This window comes from Amblyomma maculatum, chromosome 9 (genome assembly GCF_055883805.1).
Source record: "Amblyomma maculatum isolate TAMU_Amacu chromosome 9, ASM5588380v1, whole genome shotgun sequence".
NCBI lineage: Eukaryota > Metazoa > Arthropoda > Arachnida > Ixodida > Ixodidae > Amblyomma > Amblyomma maculatum.
This window is the reverse complement of record NC_139352.1, coordinates 25,147,499-25,167,644: the sequence shown is the minus strand read 5'-3', so window position 1 is coordinate 25,167,644 and position 20,146 is coordinate 25,147,499.

The window sequence follows — 20,146 nt, the reverse complement described above, 5'->3', positions numbered from 1 at the left end:
AGGGGCGGCGCGGATACAAGGGGCCTACAACAAAAGATTGAATATTTATTATATAAGAGTACACAAAACTCTGAATAGAGCCTCAAAACACAAGTAAGCATCCGCAAATTTAAAGCAAGCAATGAAGAGATACTAAACGCAATATGAAACAACTGTTCAATAGTGTTATACTGAACTAAATTACCTATATATATATATATATATATATATATATATATATATATATATATATATATATATAATGATTGCTTGCATGGCCTCTCACAATGCAGCCGACCTGTATGCTCATCGTCATCGCATGAGAGAGAGCCACAAGAGCCGCTCGAGCACTAATGCGCAATACGCTGCATGGTAATGGCCACAATTGATAAGTGTCGTCCGAGGCACCCGCAGAGTCTTGAAGGACGGCACATGACTGCTTGTCCGCAGTTTGCCTCGGCCTTTCACCCAATTACTGTGACGTGGTCTCTCCCACGTTTCTCATCGGAACTATGGCAGCACTTTTTCCTTCAACTTCTGGCATACTGGCTATCGACGGCTAAAGAAAGCTGCGGCAGAAAGGTCACCAGACATATCAGTTACATCAGCACCATGTGATCTTTCATAAGTTTATGTGATATGTCGCCAAGAGTGTTGACGCACTGTAATGACTCCTTGGCTGTTTTTCTTCATCGAAAGCAACCTCTCGAATCACTTCTGAGAGCGCTTGTTCTACCTGCTGTGCGCGTGCGGTTTTATTTGTGTAAACTGGTAACGTTCCAGGTAGTACACTAGTCCCCGGTTCTAGTTTCGAGTACTGACTCGTGGACGATTTTGGAAATAAATATTGTACCGATATTTGATGTCCTGGACAATATTGTTTTCAGAAAGTAACCGTTGGAAATATTCATTCGGCATGCCGAGGTTTTTATTGCCAATGGGTGTTATTTTACAGACATTATCCGCACTATACGCAGCGAATAAAAAATGTTTGGTTTGATTTGTAGAGTTTAACGTCCCAAAGTGATGCAGGAATACAAACAATTAGTAGCAGCTTCTTTGGGCGCTGATTCACACCAGTCGATTGTGGTTATAGAGGCTGCTTCGCACTAATCAGGGACAGGCGTCCCTTAGGGCATTCGTCCACTAAAATTCTCTTTAGAAACCATCTAGCAAACGAGGCTCACTGCAGCATCAGGAATTGGGGGTATGCCCTTACCATCGCTTGCCTTGTCATCTTCCTCATCTTCTGGCGCAGCGGCGCCGGGCAGTCGACGGTCGGGCGGTACTGTTAAAAAATTGGCCGGTTGTACACGCGGATCTGTGCTTCGAGAAACGTCCAGTTTTGACAAAAGCAGGAAACACCAAGAGAAAATCTCCACTCTTTCGTGGAAGAGCATAAGTAGCGAAATAAGATAGAAGTAACAGCAGCAAGTCGCAGAAAGGAAAAAAACTATTTTAGCACACCTAAATAATGAAGTTGGGGTTACTGTGTCACGCTTGCCTAGATGTTTCATCGGCCCCTTCCTCTATTAAAAGTAAGAGCAAGCGCGAGGAACTCTAATGAAAAAAGATAAAAAGAGTGCGCTCTTTTTTTTTTTTTTTTTGAAACTGGTACACAAGAGTGTAGTGCCTCACCGGGGTGGCGCAGTGGGTAGGGCGCTCGACTACTGTGCCTAAGGCTGCAGGATCAAATGTCGGCCGCGCCGGCCGCGTTTAGATGGAGACGAAAACCATGGAGCATGTGGTGCGATGTCAGTGCACGTTAAAGAGCCCCAGGTAGTCGAAAGTTCAGGAAATATCCTCTACGGTGTCTCTCATAGTCTCAGTCGCGTTTGGACGTTAATCGCATAAACCAAACCAAACCAAACCAAACCAAAAACATTATATCCTTTTATGTCTTGCCTCTTAAAGCGAAGAAACTATGAGGAATATTTTAGGCTTGTGATACCTGTCAGGTGCGGCAAAAGAAACGTCCAGTGTAAATGATATATTTTCGAACCACTTGCGGCACCTGAAAACTTGCGTTCCAGCGTTAAAACTGTACGTCAGAGAGTGGGTTGGAGTACACTCGGTAATAATTTATTTGCTGGGGTTTTGCCTGTATATTTTTTTTATAGATTATGTTTACTGGTGTTCCGCTTATTATGAAATACTTTCAAAATAAAAGAAAATATTAGTAATAAGCAGTCTATAATTTCAGAATGATAGTGATGTTTTGTTTAGCATAGCTAGTAGCACTGCGAGAGAGAACACGGGAGCACATAGCCTCCACGCTTTGCAAAGCGCTGCCACCGTCAGGTGGCAATAATCAAAGGTAAAGGCGCATGCAGTGTAAGCTTGGGCAGCTGCTCTTTCCGAGAATGCCCCTGATGTTTTTTTTTTTTATTGTTTTTTGGTGCGCTACAGGAAAATAGGCAGACACTGCTTGAACCCATAGCCAGCGGCTAGTAAAGGGTCCAATGGAAAAAGTTCATAGGTTGCAGGCACCCAATCGTCAAAGTTAGAGACATCAGAAGTAGTAACTTTACAATAAACATAACAAAGTTAGTTATCGCTTATACATTCGTAAAACTACCAATGAAGAGAAGAAAATATAAACTAAAACCTCACAAATCAAACAAAAGCGCGTAGAACTTATACAAGAAATAAAGCAAAGAAAGATTAATGCATAATGTCACCACACTATAACAATACATAATGTCACATGTCGCGGAGAAATAACGCATCAGATACAATACAGGTATACGTAGAGGTTACATGGGTAATACCAGGCGAACAATGTAAGGTTACAGTAGGCAAATGCAAGTATGGACTCAAAGTGTTTCATTCATTTTAAGGTAGTATTCTTTTATTGCAATGGAAAAATTCTTGGCAAGCTTTACGTCACAGGGTAGAGAATTCCAGATTTTGACGCCCGTAAACTGCAGCATACGGAGCTTCTCCCAAACGCACACCCCTGTAAAAGCCAAGCACCAGGCCGGGGGACGCTTGTACCCATTTTTACCGGTGGGTGTCCGGCGGTGGGTTCTCGTCCTCTTCTGTTGGCAGCGCTCTTCGAAATGCGACGGCCACGAGTGCTCACGTGTTCCCTTTCATATTACTTCTGTCTGTGCATTGTGCTCCAAAAAATATGTGATTGTTCATTCGCTGGTGAGAACACATGAAGTGTACTTTGTTATGTGCACTTAACTGAGCTATCAAACTAATTTTGGCGCCAGTAAAATTATGGCAAGGTTGCCAAATACAAAAATATGGCAAATATGCAAACTCAAGTTTAAACCAGGTTAACTATTGAAGGACCAGAAGCAAGTGTTGTGCGAATCGTTTTAATGTATGGCACCATTCCTTGTTCTTTTTTTTTTAAAGGCTGCGGACTGTGCTAGAGGATGAAACACTAAAGAAGAGAAAAATTTTGAGATTTAGCCATTCCTCACCATATTGAGGGACTCATCCCACTTTTTTCTCTCCGCACAAAACAAAATGCAGAAAAAGGAGAATGAAGGAGAGCTGAATGTTACTGGATTATGTGCTCCTTAAAAAGAAAGCGCAGTTGGTGTAGGAGCGATTCCAACGGCAATCTTACTAAAGGAGACAAACGACCATACCGCACGTGCCATCGTGTTGCAGCACAGCAGATGATAGCCCCTTGGGACGTTTCAAGAGCACTGGGAGAAGGCCGTTGCAACGGAACATGACAATCTGCGGATCTCTCGCTTCCTCTTGGCGTAGTAACGGCTTCGATGACAGCTAAGAACATATGTATGAAGAGAAAAGAGGCAGCGCATGGGAGTCGCCACTATATCGAGCAAATCATCAGCACAATCAATGCTTTAGCTTCGACATTTTCCTTGTTTTTGAATAAAAAATGAACCTTTGGGGACCGAGGTGCCTGATAATGTAAGAAGAGAGGTAGTGCACGAAATAATTTATATTTTATTTTTAGGTACAAAAAATCCGTCTTGTTTTGACGTTGATTTAAGGAGAGGCAAAAAAAGAGAACAAAGCGCACTAGCGCTAAGAGACGTAGAGGAGCGACCGAAACACTGACCCATAGCCAACCGGAATAAACTAAATTTTCGGTCAAAGTCAGTGAAAAATAAAAATTAATGGTCTAAACGAGGCAGTATGGATGCTAAGACATGCTTGACTGGATTTCTCAACTGTTTTAGATGTAATGGGATGTTAAACAACAAATTCTGTCTGCGGCAACGTGCGGCAGAAAAAGGCGGACATCTTCCACAAACCAACTGCAGGGCAGGGAATACGATGAGGAACTTAAAATCAACCTAATGAACACTCCAGTCTACGTGCTGAAAGAGTCTGGGCTCGTCATGGTGAAGCCGTCGTGCAAGCTGACACGATGAAAAAGCAAACATTCCTCGAGTTACCAGTGTCGCGCGCAACACAAGTTTCATCGTCGTTCAAACGCCTTTCCGTTGGAGGGCGAGTCTTATGGTGGTATAGTCAAAAGATATGAGGCCAAGCCAGAGACTTGACATTGTGTATAACTGCGGTGCATAAGAGTGCTTCATGCGGCAGATATAATTTGTCTCCTCGTAGGAACGCTACCCCACGGCCCACTGGTTAATGCTACTGCCACTCAGCGATACGGAAAAGAGCTGGCGCACGTGCAACACAAAGCCGATTGCTTGGAGAGGGAGGCCGCCTAGAAAATTCAGTTGACCTAGAAAATTCTACTTCGTTCCAGTAAATCATTCCATTCTTTTCACATAGTTTTGAACACAAACGTTTCTGAATTTTGTTTATTAGAGCAGGCCCTTTCTTTACGAGTCTCTCTTGGCAGAACTCGCGCACACTGCGGAAGTTTTCACGCATCTTTTGTGTAGAAAATTAAGAATAGGACCTGGTGGACATAACATAAGGAAAATTTTTATCGTCTCAAGTTTTCACATTTTACAATTCGCATTCAATAGTAGCCACGCTAAATCACCGAACCCGCGGCGACTGTTCGCGCAAGGGTTTAAACGATCTAGAGACCGTTCGTACAGGCTTACAGCACGTTACCGGAATCGTAGAGGTTTATTTTTCCCGTTATCTACACACCCCACTCACGTTTTTGCCGCAGCAATGACAGTGCTTGCTCCGAAGCTGCGCCCACAGCCATAAAAATGCCATCTCAGCCGGGATGAGAGATCTGCGTGCTGCCCACGCGCTCCTGTCACAGAGATTGCTGTCTGTGCTTCCATTCTTGGAATTTCATATGCCCATATGCGGGGCGAGAGGCAATGGGATTATCGTCTTTGATTTATATTGCGAGTTGAGAGCCACGGGTCACGAGAAAACCATTCATAATTTTTACAGAATGTCTGATACATAACCCTGCTTCAACGGTACGAGCTTGCGTAAAGGTTTGAGGAGTTTTTTTCCTCGTTGTATGCGTAGTGCATTGCAGTTTTGGCACATTTTAACTTTCGTTTATTGCCCCATTTTAGCTCTTAAGCGCATTCTAAGGGCACTACCAGTGCTTTTGGCGTAGGCATTAATGCAGCGAAAGGCGATTCTACAGCCAGGGCCGGAGCTGCAGAGAGAAAGAGCTCGAATTCGTTTCTTTTTCTTTTCTTTTTTTTTTTTTTTTTGGGGGGGGGGGGATGTCCTACTCCTCAGTTTTGTAATTTTTTACATATTTTACAGCTTCACGATGAAAATCAACAGCTGCATACATCTCGATCCGGCAGGTTTCTAAAGTTTCATATTTAATGCGAAACCACGCACCACTGGTTTTCTATGACAGATTGACTTTTTTTTTTACGCGCGCGATCATCAGAAGCAAAAATTTTGCTAAGAATTGCAAGATTAATTTATTTTTGGGAAGCGTTCTCCAAAGTATGTTGCGCTATCCCAGTTTCCACACTATCCCCTAAACACGCCCCGTACTAGTTTTGTTTTTATATGAGATCATAATTACTCATTATGAGTACGGCATCCTTTTCAAAAGCAAAGTTTCACTCCAGATCAGAAGGCTAGACCGTTTATATCAATTTGGTCAGAAACACTATCTTACGTAATTCCACACCTTCTCAAGATTACCGCGCTGGGTGGCGCAGTGATTACGGCGCTCGACTACTGTTCCCTAGGGTGCGGCATCAAATCCCGGCCGCGGCGGCTGGTTTTCGATGGAGGCGAAAAGCAAGGCGCCCTTGTGCTGGGAGATGTCAGTGCACGTTAAAGAACCCCAAGTGGTTTAAATTACCGGAGTCATCCACTGCGGCGCCTCTGAGTCATTTTGGGACTTTAAACCCCCAAACCCAAACCAAACCAAAACCTTCTCAAGATTATTTCCAAAAAGGAGCCCAATGATTTTCTGCAGCACATCTAATGAGCCATGTGGAGGACAGCAAGATCATAAAATCAATTTTCATACGCATTGCTAGCATAGACCATTGCCACAATTATGTGCAGAGCAGCATTCAGAACTTTTTGTTAAAATGCGCTCAAGGATCTTGCGCCTGTGGTTTCCATGGAGCATTGGCTTTCTTCATTTGTGTGTTATAACAATTCCGTCATTTCTCTACACATATGTCTTCCTTACAATTTTTATTGATGATGCTTTTAGGCTTATCGGCTTGAAATGTTATCTTCAGAATGGCAGTCAGTGAATATGTCACAGTACTAAACAGAAACTGTACCTGTTTTAGCATTAATGAGATTGGAGGGGTCGAATGAATGAGGCTTGTGCTTTAAGCATGCGAACTGTTTGGGTGCTGGCATTTGTGTTCGCGCTGATTGTGTTCGCGCTCTTGATACGTATGGATCGCAACGAATTAGCCAGGAAGATCATGCTATTCAACTTCAATAGTACGTTGTTGAAACTGGGCAGTCTAGATGCTCTAGGCTCTGTACCATAAGAATAGCCTCTAATGTAGAGCATATAGCGTCTAGCGGCTAGCATCTAGATTAGAGCACCTAGACAAATGAACAAACCGTTGCAGACAACGACATAAGCGATACTCCGGCCGTTGCGATGGCTCGCACCGTGCAGACGACGGCGTTGACAGCACCCTGGCCACTTCTGCCGTCCGTGCAAGCAACCACAGCAGCCGGAGAATCGTCTGCGTTGTCATCTGAAACGGTGCACACTTTGTTTCTGTTCGTTTGTCATGCCGTTTGAGAGCTGATTTTCACGTAGCGCATCTAGGCTGCCCAGTTTCAAAAAGCGTACTATGAACCAGTGCAGCGTACGCAACAGAATGTTGGACCCTTGGAGAAGCTGTTGCAATCCGGAAAAAAACAAGCTAACACAGAACCTGTCATGGGTATGCCTGGCTTCACAGCCCACACTTATTGTTTTAAAGATATAGCTTCCTAATGTCGGTGCATATTTTATCACAGTGCTGGTCAAAACACAAGCCAACTGCTAACAAATGGCTGTAAGCTGTATACAAGCTCCATGCCACCAGGGGAAGTGCTAACAAAAAATTTGGTCCATGGAAGACGCATGCAGGTCTTAGTGTGCAGTAGTCACAAAGCACGAGCCAAAAATTGCTTCATATTGTTTGCTATGGCAATGAGCTCCATGAGTTTAGATTTAGAGCAGTCACTTCACTGCTGCCAATTGATGCTTACCTCCTGCACAACCTCTCCGTGGCCTTTTATCTCGAAGGAGTGGCTGATTTTCGGCGGATGGAGCGATAAACGACTGTGGTTCTTAGATGTTCTAAATTTCAGAAAACCTTCTTTGATGCATATCATTGCAGATTATGGTATACATCGCTATTACTTTGCTCTGTGGGCCGGTTTGATCGAAATGTCTGTCTCTCCCAGCTCATTTTACTCGTAGTCATTTGATTAGTCGGAGGTATCGCAGCCTTATGATACTGCCACTGATTGTCTCGATATCCTAATAACCGACGTTTACAATGCCACTTCTACGTTTTAACTGTGCATTTCTAGCATCTTTTCACGCCGCAAGCTCGGAAATCACAGGCACGATAGCTGAAGCGATGCAACCTTGGTACGGAGGGAGCAGGTCACTGGGATACTTGTGACGTCACGCACGCCTCTCGCCTGTGCAGGCGGCGTCTGAAGCGCGCGTAAGAAAATAACGCCATCCGCGCAAAAATACCTGAAATAAATGTGCTGCCTTAGATAATCGCACCTCCTGAATGCATTTTCACCAATTTCACACAAGGTCAAAAACACGTGCAGTATAACTTTAACCTCTTTCACTCGCCCTCAGTGAAGAGAGAAAGCAATGAGAAAACTTAGACACACCTCACCAAGCAACGTTTGCGGAAAGGGACATCAGTAATGAACACTTAAAAACAGGAACACACGTCTTAACAAGCAATGCCGTACTTTCACTAGGCAGTTATTGCAGATTTCTTCTTCTCTCTCAACCTCGTGAAACCTCGTCACTTTCCGACGGGCGCATCATGATTACTACTGAACAGTGAACTCTGTACTAATAGTTTCCTCGGAAACTATATTAGGTGCAGGCCAACTATTGGCATTGCAGCAGCAATTATGGCAGCATACCTGTGTAGAAGCACAGCACTAACCTGAAGTTAATGATCAATTCATCTTTATGAGTGGACACTTATTACGTGGGCTGTTTGTAATAAACTCGCTTAATCAGCCACGTTTTACACACTTTGGCCAAAAGGTTCACTCCACAGTTGACAATAACGCGCGCCTTCAACCTGCGCTTAAGCTAGCAAGGAGACGTCAACAAAGGCAGGCCCTTTCTGGTTTCGCAGAATATATCGCTATTAACCCCCCTATTTGTTCGTTGCTTTTTTAACATATCACTAAAGACCACAATATCAGCCGTCGACATTGAGAGCGAAAAATCACTAACCTGGCATGGTAGGTAGTAGCTGGCAGCTGACATAACCACACACTGACTAGCCTGACGTTATGTTTTGCAGGAGCTGCCAAATCGGGCCTCTCTCTTCGTATAGGTCCCGCTGGGGTAGAGCAATGCTTAGGGCGCGCTACTATTGTGCCCAAAGATGTAGGATCGAATCCTGGCCTCGGCGATCGCTTTTCGGTACAGGCGAGGAGCTAGGCGCCCGTGGGCTGTGCGATGTCAGTGCACGTTAAAGAACCTCAAGTGGTCGACATTTCTGGAGTCCTACACTACGGTGTCTCTCAAAGGCTGAATCGCTTTGCGTCGTTGAACCTCATAAACTGACCAGACCAACTTTTCATGTTTTATATGGGAGGGTGACGTAAAAATGAGCCTGCCAGGACCCTTGCATTCTCATTACCCCGTAGGCCACACAGGATACTGTCAAACGGCTTGGCTAAAGCAGGGCTTTATACGCGGAGTGGTAGACTTCACTACCGCGTCACATTCTTTAAGGTGGAGGTGAGATGTTCCCCATATGCTTTTATTCTAGTGTGCATTGACATTTCATTTCATTATTGAAGTCCAAGAAGACAGGCATTACGCTTACGCCCAAAAAGCGCTCATTCCGTATGCTTAAGCGGTGCCTCGAATACGCGCTCGACAGCTCTTAGCTGCTCTTCTTTTCTTTTCATGCAGTGTCGCGCTCACTGCCAAGGTCAGTCCACACCCATCCTTCCTACCCAACGTAACTAGATGGTGGACACCAACTAAGATATACACCACACTGTGGTCTTGCTGTCGATGGGAATCTTCGGCGTCCAATTTAAGATACGCAATAAAATAGTTTTGCTGCCTCTTCCCAGTCAACTTTATTTCTCCTCACCCCGCCTGTTGCCAGTCCGAAAGTCCAGAAACAGCATAGCGAACAAATATTTCACTTTATCCCGAAGTTCTGAAACTAGTTCGGTCTCTACTTCAGGAGTAACGGAGAAATAAACGAGCAGCCGCAGGGATGGCCTACACGCTCCCGTTCCTTCAACTGACCTCATTATGCTGCTGCTCCCCAATCTTAGTCATCCCTGGGTTGTCCCTAAGTTAGTCCGGAAAGAAACTATTTTGATTTGTTGTTTTGTTTCGCTACTTTCAATATCTACCGACCCAGCCTTAGTTACGTAGAAGGTGTTCTTGCTGTTGCTGACTTCCTCTGCAATTACGTTTTTATTTCACTAATCACACACCATGTGCCCCCTGGGGACTGCATCAATTATCGTAGAGACTTTCGCAAACTAGACTTTCTTCTGTTTTTAACTCTAAAAGTTTCTTCGCGGAGCTTAAATTGACAGAAACAGAATTACATCCTGGAGTTTGTGACCACACAGATAAATATCGTTTTGTTTTCATCTAGAAAGATAACCTTAAGCCACACTGAGTATTTTCAAAATATGAGCGCGATGAAAATGTTTGAGACACTGCCACCAGCGCCGGATATCCTGCGAAAAATCACGGCTTACAATCCTTAATTCTTATCGAGCAAAGCGATCTATATTTTTAGTGCTCGCAATCAAAAAGTAGAAAAAGGTTTAGTTTCCAAAAAGGTTAAAAACATTTGCATACATCTAAGTCATCTTGTTTGGTACAACGCTAGGCTTAAAGAGGAAGACTGTTTCATTGCAATTGCGTGCTGAGGTAACCTTAACAAATGTTGGCAATTTATACTGGTTTCGGTAGATAAATATCACCTATAGTCACACCAGTTAGTTCTTCATAGTGCGTAATTATCACCATTCATTCTCACCCCACGACACAGTCCACCTTTAGCGTTTTTGGAAAGCGTGCGTTGACGTTGTCATTTCTTGTCATTTTAAAGCAGTTCTATTGAATAGTGCATTACTCTGCAGGTTATTAAATCCTTTTCGCGGAAGCGTATACTAAGCAAGCAGATGTCATTGCAGCATAAAAAAGCAAAAGGCATGGAAATAAATCTTGCAGATTTTGTTTGATCGCCCTCATAATCGAAAGTGAACCGCTCAGTTCTCTGTGGTTTTGAGAGTTCTCTTACAATTGCTGGAGCCATATACTTTTTAAATAGCTTAGCCGTGAAAATCAAACACAACGACAGTGCTTCAATTTGTCCTGTGCTACGCAATAAATGCTGCGAAGCCGAATAGTTCCAGTTTTCTTGAGGCAAATAGCAGAATTATTGATTACTGATTTTTCCGTCATAAGAACGAGCGATAAAATTTGAAAATGAATATTATCACCTTTCTTTGTCTAAAATAGTGTTATCATACAGTGATAACATGCATGATATCATGCCTGATATATGCTTATGCTGCCTGTATTTTCGGTCAGGTTCTATAACAATTTTCTCATAGGTTGTCTCAACCACTCAGGTACAATAAATATACCAGTTTGTTTTCTGTTTGCTGCCAGATAAGAAAACCTTTTTTGCAAGTTTTCCTGCATTCAATCCGGTTTCGAACAATTTTCTTGACTATACGAAAAAAATTGCAGCTTAAAGATCAACGAACTCACGATAGGCAGAAAGAACTTAAATATAAATGGAATACTCATGAAGTGACAAACGAAGAGAAAACATTCTTATTGACACATTCATGCAAGCAAGACAGAATATGTGTAGGCTGAGAGCAAAAATGGCTGTAGTTTATTTTCGGTTAAACCTAGTTGGAAGCAATACCTGAAGCATGGTTACACGTCGCTCACACCTTGCAGAATTGTCGCGGCGACGTTTCACATGATGCTTCTCACGGTGTTCCGGCGTTTCCGCCGTTATTTTGGCTTTAGGCCATTCTCTTCTACTCTGCAAAGTTTCAGCTCGCAACGCAATGCCCTCCGGATTGTCAGATCCAACCAACCGACGAGCGTGACGAGCACGTCTGCTCAGTTGCTCTTCCTTCGAGCCCATGGCGCGGCTCCGGTTGAGGCGCGCCTGTATATATACTCAAGATTGATGTCAGTGATCATGTGTCTCGCCACGCAGCTGCTAACGCGTTAAGCTACTTCCCACGTCGGTTGCCTTTGACCTTAACTTTTACCTTGACCTTTGGTGAGAACATTGTTACCCAAAATGATTGTGGCTAAGTTCCAGCTTGACCTCGAAGCTGTTTCAAGGTCTTCGAAAGCACACGGTGACCTTGGCTTTACCTCGCGTAGTGAAGCTATCACTTCAGAATATATGCAGGTCTTGCGGTCAGAAGAGCCAGACGAGGTGGAAGACTGGAGATGAGATGACAACGCGCTGGCGCGTTTTCAATGATTTCTTTGAAGATGGCTAATAAGCGCATAAGGATATGCAGATATACAACTAGCGAATAAAAGGAACATAAGAACAGTGACTGAGCAATACGCCAACAGCTGAGCAACAGTAGTCACATTTCTCATTGTGTTAGAGACACATTGTGTACGTACATGTGTTTGAAATGCGCTTCTGTAGAGGACGGAGAACTTTAAACTTGAAAATTATTGATTTTTGCTGGGAAAAACTAGGTCAGATATTTTAAAACGATAGTTGATCAGATTCTTCCAGTCCGTTTCGAGATACTTAATTTGCGTGCCAAAAAAAAGTTGAGTTACTACATAACTACTTCACACCACATTACAAACTTCCCTGTATGAATGCAAAAAATGATGGTTTAAAAATAAACAAGAAGAGAGGGAAGACGTTAAGCATCGCAAGCATACGTATGTCCGAGCTAAACTGCCGCGACAGGCGCTTTTCAGTTGAGGCAAAAAGCCAGAAGCCCAATGTTCTGTACGAGATCAGTACACGTTTAAGAACCGGAAGTGGTTGAAATTTTTGGAGTTCTTCACTACGGCGAATCTCATAGCTTGAGTCGCTTAGGGACGTTAAACTTTATAAACCAAACGAAATCTATCCACTAAACGCTTTTAGACTCGTCTGAAAACTCGTTCAAGAAATGTGGTATACTTGGATGAACTTAAATACCTCCACATTGTAAGGAGCCCGAAAACTGAACGAAGAACGCTACGAGGCTGCTTGTTCACACCGCCGTGCCTTTAGAAACGCCCATAGCGTATCAGCCATATTGTACCCTCCACAAAGTGTCTGTACCATGCAGGAGAAACTTCGTCGCCAGTGTAGCTTAGTACTTTGAATACATCGGCACAACGTTGCTGCTATCATTAATTCTATACGATTACGAGGAGTGATTCGCATTCTGCGCGCGAAATGCTGCACTTTCAGCACCGTTCAAGAGATGCGGAACGAGCTAAGAGAGAAACAATGATTAATTGCGAATACACCAGTGGCTTCAGTTCCAGGGCGCGAGGCGAGAACACTTCGCTGGCGTGAAGCATTGCCACAGTAGAGATTTTGGGCACTCATGCATAAGGGGAGCACAAGTATGTGCAAATGCTTTTGCTGGCGGTTGGGAGGAGCAAGTGTAGTGTGTAACGAGCCAGGAGTTACAAACTGTTTGCTGTCTTGTGGGACTCAAATCAGTTGGGGGCAAAAATAGACACCAAAGATCAGAGAGAAAAGAAATGCCCCCTTCATCTTCTCCCATGTTTGAGGAACGCGTGCTTAGCCCTAGAATAAAAGAGAAAGTAAAATTAAGTCGAAGAATGCAAATAAATCAAATTTTCTTGAAATGTAAGAAGCATGACATTTATTGCCAGTATTAGGAAGGCTTTGAATGCTCGTTCAAAGCATGGGCTTTATTGGAACCAATCATAAAACAAAGGTTCGCACTGGAGGGTGTGTCATCAGTAAAGAAAATAAATGTGGCCATCATTACATTGATCGATTGACATCAGTCTTTTCCATTACTTTGTATACCATATATACATGACAAGACACCTGCTTTGTTCCCAAGACAAGTCGTTTGTACCGCATACACAGAAGAAACGGCGATGACAGCGAAGAAAATACTTCTTTGTACTGCGCGATGATGATTATAGGGAAAAAGAATATAAATCCAAATCGGAAGAAAAAACAACACACGGATGATGCGAGTTGAACCCATGACCTCCGAATATCACGTCCAGTACTCGACGGCTTTCCGAACTTCCGGTTTATTCGGTATTTATGTTGACTGTAACCGAAACCACCGGAGAGTGTTCACCAGCGCCACGCCACTCTCATCCATAGCGACGGATATGAAACATCCTGCTATACGGCAACCGTCACGTAGCACGCGATCGTTGGGGAGGGCGGCAGCTGTGTGAGAACCCGCTTACGCCACCTTTTTGGCCTGATGACTGCCAGAGGAGAGACCCTCGCAAGCGATTAATCAGAAAATTCAAGGGGAAATCAAGAGCTAGTTACAATACAATTAAAGGAGACAACAGTCTACGATTCTGAGGTAAGCGTATGGGGATGTTCTTATTATTGTATTTTTAGTATTTTGTAGTTATCTTCACAAGAATTAGACACTGTACAGCCGTCGTTGTAGCTTGATAGAGCACTGAACGCGATATTCGGAGGTCGTGGGTCCGACGCCCACCATCGGTGCGTTGTTTTCCCTTCCTTTTACATTTATATGCTTTCTCCCTAAAATCAAAGGACTAATTCTGGTGAAGATAACTGCAAAACATAAAACATAATAATGCTATCCCATACGTTTACCTTGGACTCGTAGACTGTAGACTCATATATATATATATATAGATTCTGTGATAGATTCTTATCACAGGCGTACAGATATTGAGCTGCACTCCAGTCATTCATTTCCTGTGACCCTGGCACATACGTTTCACAATCCATGAGACCACTTTAGACGTTGATACGAATAAAAAATCTTTGCTGATGTCTATAACAGCGAGTCTAGAGTTTTCTCTGCTTGCGAGAACAATGACTTTATGGAAAACCTACTTTATTGATCAGGCCTGTCCTGGTGAAGATTGTAGATCAATACCTCTCATGAATCTATCTTCTGTCAGAATGTGGAATGTCGCCGACAGTCTTACTCTGAAAAACATTGAAAGCTAACGGCGTTATTTCCTGGAGTTGTGCGCGCGGATAATTCTCAAACGTGCGCTGTACGTTCAGGCCGTTGCAATGAAACATATCTTCACAGAATATGGTAGTTGAAAAAACAAAGGTATTCTTATTTGAGAACAGACGGAGAATAATACAAATGGGAAGCACCCATGAGAGGAGAAAAATTGGTGGTAGTTAAATAATACAGTTGCGACGTGCGATCAACCCCTGTATGAGGAAAGGAAAAGTAGTGCGCCAAAACATCTTAAACCTTGCTGACTATTTATTTATTTTCAGAGCACCATTACTTCATATAAAAATCAGAAATGTATATAATTTTACTATCACACATAAATTCTGCAGAGTGGGTCAGAGAAATAACTCCAGTTAGTGACATTATAGGGGAAATGATGACAAAGAAATGGACATGGGGCAGGGCATGCACGGTGAATAGAGGATAACAGAGATGGTCGCTAAGGGTACCAAACTAGATTCTAAGGTAATGAAAGCGCAGGTAGTAGGGAACGGTAGAAATTTAGGTCAGTGGGTGAGGTTAGCAAGTCTGTAGGTCCCAAGTGGATGAGGCTAGCACAAGAACAGGTAAATGGAGGAGTATGTTAGGCCTTCGCTCTGCAGTGGGCATCGTCCGGCTGATAATGATTACATGTACACGATGACGCGGCCAGCCAAAGCAGACAAACAAATAAAGGAGTCAAAGGTGTTTTTATTGCGCTCTTCCTTACAGCATTGGCGTAGAGAAAGAAAGCAAGGCTTTCGCATTTGCTTGGAACTTATGAATAGAAGTGAACAACTCTATGTCGAGGCAGGTAAGTATACTCTTTATCGATAATATGTATACTGTAAAACTGTGATTTTTAGCGCGGTTTAAAACCCAAGGCACGAATAGCCAAAGCAAGCGTACAGACCCAGGCGAAATGCCGGACTTACTCTAAAGATGGTGTCGATATTTTTCTTAGCAGTTTGTTCTTGCTTTGAGAAAACTGCGATGTGAAGCTGCGCTGCTCCTACTCGCTTGACTCACCGTGATAGACTCTCAGTTCCCAATTGTACTTCCTGTGACGTTACGTTTCATTACAATAAATGCTCATGGATTATTTAAAGTCCGACCTAAAAGCAACGTTGAGTTGCACACGCGTAGCAAAATGATTTCAGTAATTTTAAAGCAAAACTTGAAATTAAAAATAAATATACGTTTCCCTTAATCAAACTGTTTCATGTTTAAATTACCAGTTATCAGCGAGGAAGAACAAATGATAGCAAATGTGATCTACAACATTGAGTCTTCTGATTTATGACTGCACTGCTCGCATTTTTTTTTAGATGTACCATTTCTCAACGCACAACCGCATCTCAGTAGGAAAAGACTTCGAACTCTATACTTATAATAAATTTCAAGCACTTGAAATATGCTTTTTTTTTTTTTTTTTGGACGAGTGAACAAGAAAGTAGGAGCATTAGGGTGACTATTATTCCCGTCATTAGGGGTAGTATTATATAGAGGGCTCGTGAGAGATAGAGAGCAAGAGACAAAGCAGCTCCTCACCACGCATATCTAACTGCGGAGATGGTCAGAAAGTTCTAGCTGGAAGAAATACATCTTGACATCAAGCGGGACGCACAAAACGACATATGCGGTGTTTTAAAGTTACACATTGTATGCTGATGAAGAAGAATCAGATAAATATTAGTAAGAAAGATTACCTTACAAAGTTTGCTCGATTAGCGTAATTGCGGTCGGCACAGAATTCGGCTAATCGAAAAATAATGGGGGAATCATTTATACCACAGAGAGTTGAATCGTATGAATAATTCTAATAAGGAGCCAGAGACACGGCGTACGTTGCTCCGTCTTGTGTAATCTTCCTGTAATTGTTCTCCGCCAGAGCCGACGCATCAAGGCTTGCAAAACTTCTGGCATCAGGGCTCTCTTCGGGGCAGGAATATCGAAATCTACGGTCTACAACGGTGATGGCCTGCGCAGCACTGTGAAACGTTGAGACGAGGAGATAGGCAGCGGGGAAATGACCTACGCTTTCTTTAGGAGGAATTTAGGTGCCCTTGTGCAAGAATGAAGTGTTTGGCTCAGGTATTTCAGTGGTCGTCACTGAAGATCGACAAAAGACCTCAGGCTGAATTAGTGTTCAAGATATATCGCACATTCCATTCCATTTGCAATGGAAGTCGAGAAGAGAAGGTAGAAAGTAAAATATTCCGATCCCTTTATGTAAATGTGTTTTTCATTCTGTTCATTTTTGTTCGCACAATTTGGTGCCCCAGAAAGAGACGCCACCGTCGTTCTCACCGCTAATTTAAAACCACTCATCGATTAGCTCATTCATTCGCGACCATATCCCATCAGGGAGAGCCGATCTACAACCATAATTTGTTGAATTTATATATTCCCAATATAGCGAGAGTAATGCTGTATACCACATGAGCATTTTCGTTAATAAATGTCGTAAATGTTCTTCAAAATATACATTTTGCTGCGTGTATTGTTTGTCTCCAGCTGGAAATAAGAGATTTTTTTTTTGCTCTCTTTCGCAATATGCCGAAAACGAATAGGAGCTGCCAGCCACAGTGTGTAAATGCATAAACATAATATATATTAATATATAATATATTTAAAAGCATAACGAACTCATTATTTAGCAGTGACCAGCATTGATGACACATCTGGCGGGAGAATCCGCTTTTACACATGGGTTTAAAGCATTCAAAATGAGATGCATCACCAACACTTCATCAAAACGGAATCAGGTAGAACGAGAAGAAAAAGATGGCTACGCGGTATAAAAGAGCACTGAAGAAGACGGAAGTCCAGGCTCGCATGTCGATCCTGCGAACTAAGCCCCCCCCCCCCCCCCCCCTACTCTTGTTCAATGATCTTTCATATATTGAAACGAAATGATGAACGTCATTGCGCAGCACCATATGCCAGTGCGAAGTATTTGAACCACTTCCATATGACTTCTTCTAGAGTGCTCTCACATGGTTGTAACATATAACCGAAGAACCTTGTTAAAACGTGCGCATGTCATTTTTCAGAGCGGAATTTCAAGCTTTTTTTATTAATCTGCATAAGTAACATTACCACAAATAAAACAGGCAAAAATACTGTCTACACTCCTGTATAAAACCGGTATTCTCGACCTCATTGGTATTTAATGTACTCACACATTTTTCCGCGAGATAAACAAAGTGACTTGGTTAAAGCGTAGTATATATAATCGGTGGGCCCCTGATGTTAAGGCACAAAATTAGAAACATAGCAGTGCATTTTTAATGTGAAGAGTAAGCTCTGCAGTAAAATAGGAGTTGCCATTATGAATTTTATAAATTTATCAATTACAATTTTTTGTAATACGAATAAAATCCGCCCAGTCACCATCGTTTAGCCAGTATAAAATAACCATTTATGATTCATTATAATACGCGACCATTAAAACCAATGCTCCTGCAAGTTAGCAAGAATAACGTGCATTATCAGGTTCGTGGAAAAATGTTCATTTCTGCAAAGAGAATATTTGTCTAATACTTAAAAATTTTCATTTGTACGTGCAAAATTAGAGGTTCTCTTAGATGTCCTTTAAGAGCAGGGTGGCGAAAGCCTACTCTCTCTCTTCTATTATTTGCTTCTCATCGCCCTTCATTGTAGTGCTTACAATTACAATTGGCTTACAGGCAAGCAAAGGCACCGTATCTGTCCTACTCTCACCGACAAGGTACACCATCGCTCCTGTCGCGTGTCGTTCCTTGGCGCGCGTTCAATTGTGGGATTGCAGATGGCAGGAACGCTAGAGAAGAGCACATCTCACGGAATCTCGGGGAATAGGACAGATCTGGCGCCCAGTGCACGAGCACAAATCTCGCGCAGAACTCTCGCGCAGAACTCTCGCGCACGGGGTTTCATTCCATGAGACTAGAAAGGATTTCACCTTAAAAACATTGCGGATGGAGGCACACTGAATATGCGTGTGTCGGCAGTGCTTCTGGAAGGTTAACCACTTGCTGTATCTCTACAAATGTGCGTGCTTCATCTATGCACTATGCGGACACGCAAAACTTGCCACATTTACTGCAATACCGTAACACAATGCAGGATATTATATCCTACCGAGCCAGCTGCTTGCGCGACGTTTGTCAGTGGTTGCACTGATTGAGCCACTTCGATCTCAATCCGCAGCCACTGCCACAGTGCCTTAAAGAACAAAATATTTCTGCTGAGGTTACAATGTGTAAAGCACCATCACTGACGTTTATTTGAACTCGCTGTTCGTATCAAACTGGGTGAAGCGCATAAGCCCTAATAAAACTGTACTCTTTAGACTGCAGTGTTTAGTCGACACCGGCATCAAGGGACAGCGAGAAAAAGTATATCTTGAAATTCTAGAATAAACGTCCTAGCAGATTATAACCTGCACCGTCGACGCATATTCTGAAATCACCGGTTCTAGACATTAAATAATAGGTGCCTTTTGAGGTCCTATACGGCTAAAGTAAATAGTAAACTTCCCTTTTACAACAAGTCTGGACAAGGGTTGCCAAATCATTTCTCCATATTACTTAAGATGCAGATATTCGAAACAAACATGAATTTCAGTCCACCAAAAAGATAATCGGAATTGTGTAATTATCAAGCACTCATCGCGCTGATTTTCAGAGGAGTGTTTAGCGCCTGTAAACAAGGCCTTTCGGCACCCATGAGCGAGAACGCTTTATTTGGGTTGCCAATAACCAGTCCACGCAGAATTTTATATTATGCCCATAATGAATATTGCGAAGTAAAGTGACTGGCAATGCTACTTCCGGAGATGTATGAAGAACTTAAACGGAATGGGCAAAGTTTTAACCTGCAGTATCAAAATCGCTTCAAGCGCACATTTAAAGGCTACTTTATTAAATGTAATTAAATGTTGACGTTGTCGAAGAGAGAAAGGTGCACTGTAAGTATCCTTTGACAGTGAGCGATCCCGCATTAGGCCGCTGTAAAAGTACAAGGCAAATAATCTGACCAAAGTGATCAAGAAAAACACCAAACCTTATTATAATAAATGCACCTTATTACTTCCCAAATTCCACTAAATAAAAGCCCACAAATTCCTTCCATTGATTGCGTTACATACGAAACGCTCTTCGACTGCAGACCGACTGCAGACCGACCTGCAGGCCCAGGTTTTCGACTGCAGCCGGGATCTAAATGCTCTCGGCTGTGTTGCACATTGTGTGGCTGTTAGTTTCAGAGGCTAGCGAGATATGGAGCATGTCAAAGCGCGATATCTCGCTTATCCTTGCCGCTACTCATACTTAATATTTCGCCTCTGCACCAGATAACGGTCGCGTACATTTAAAAACAGACAGACAAACAA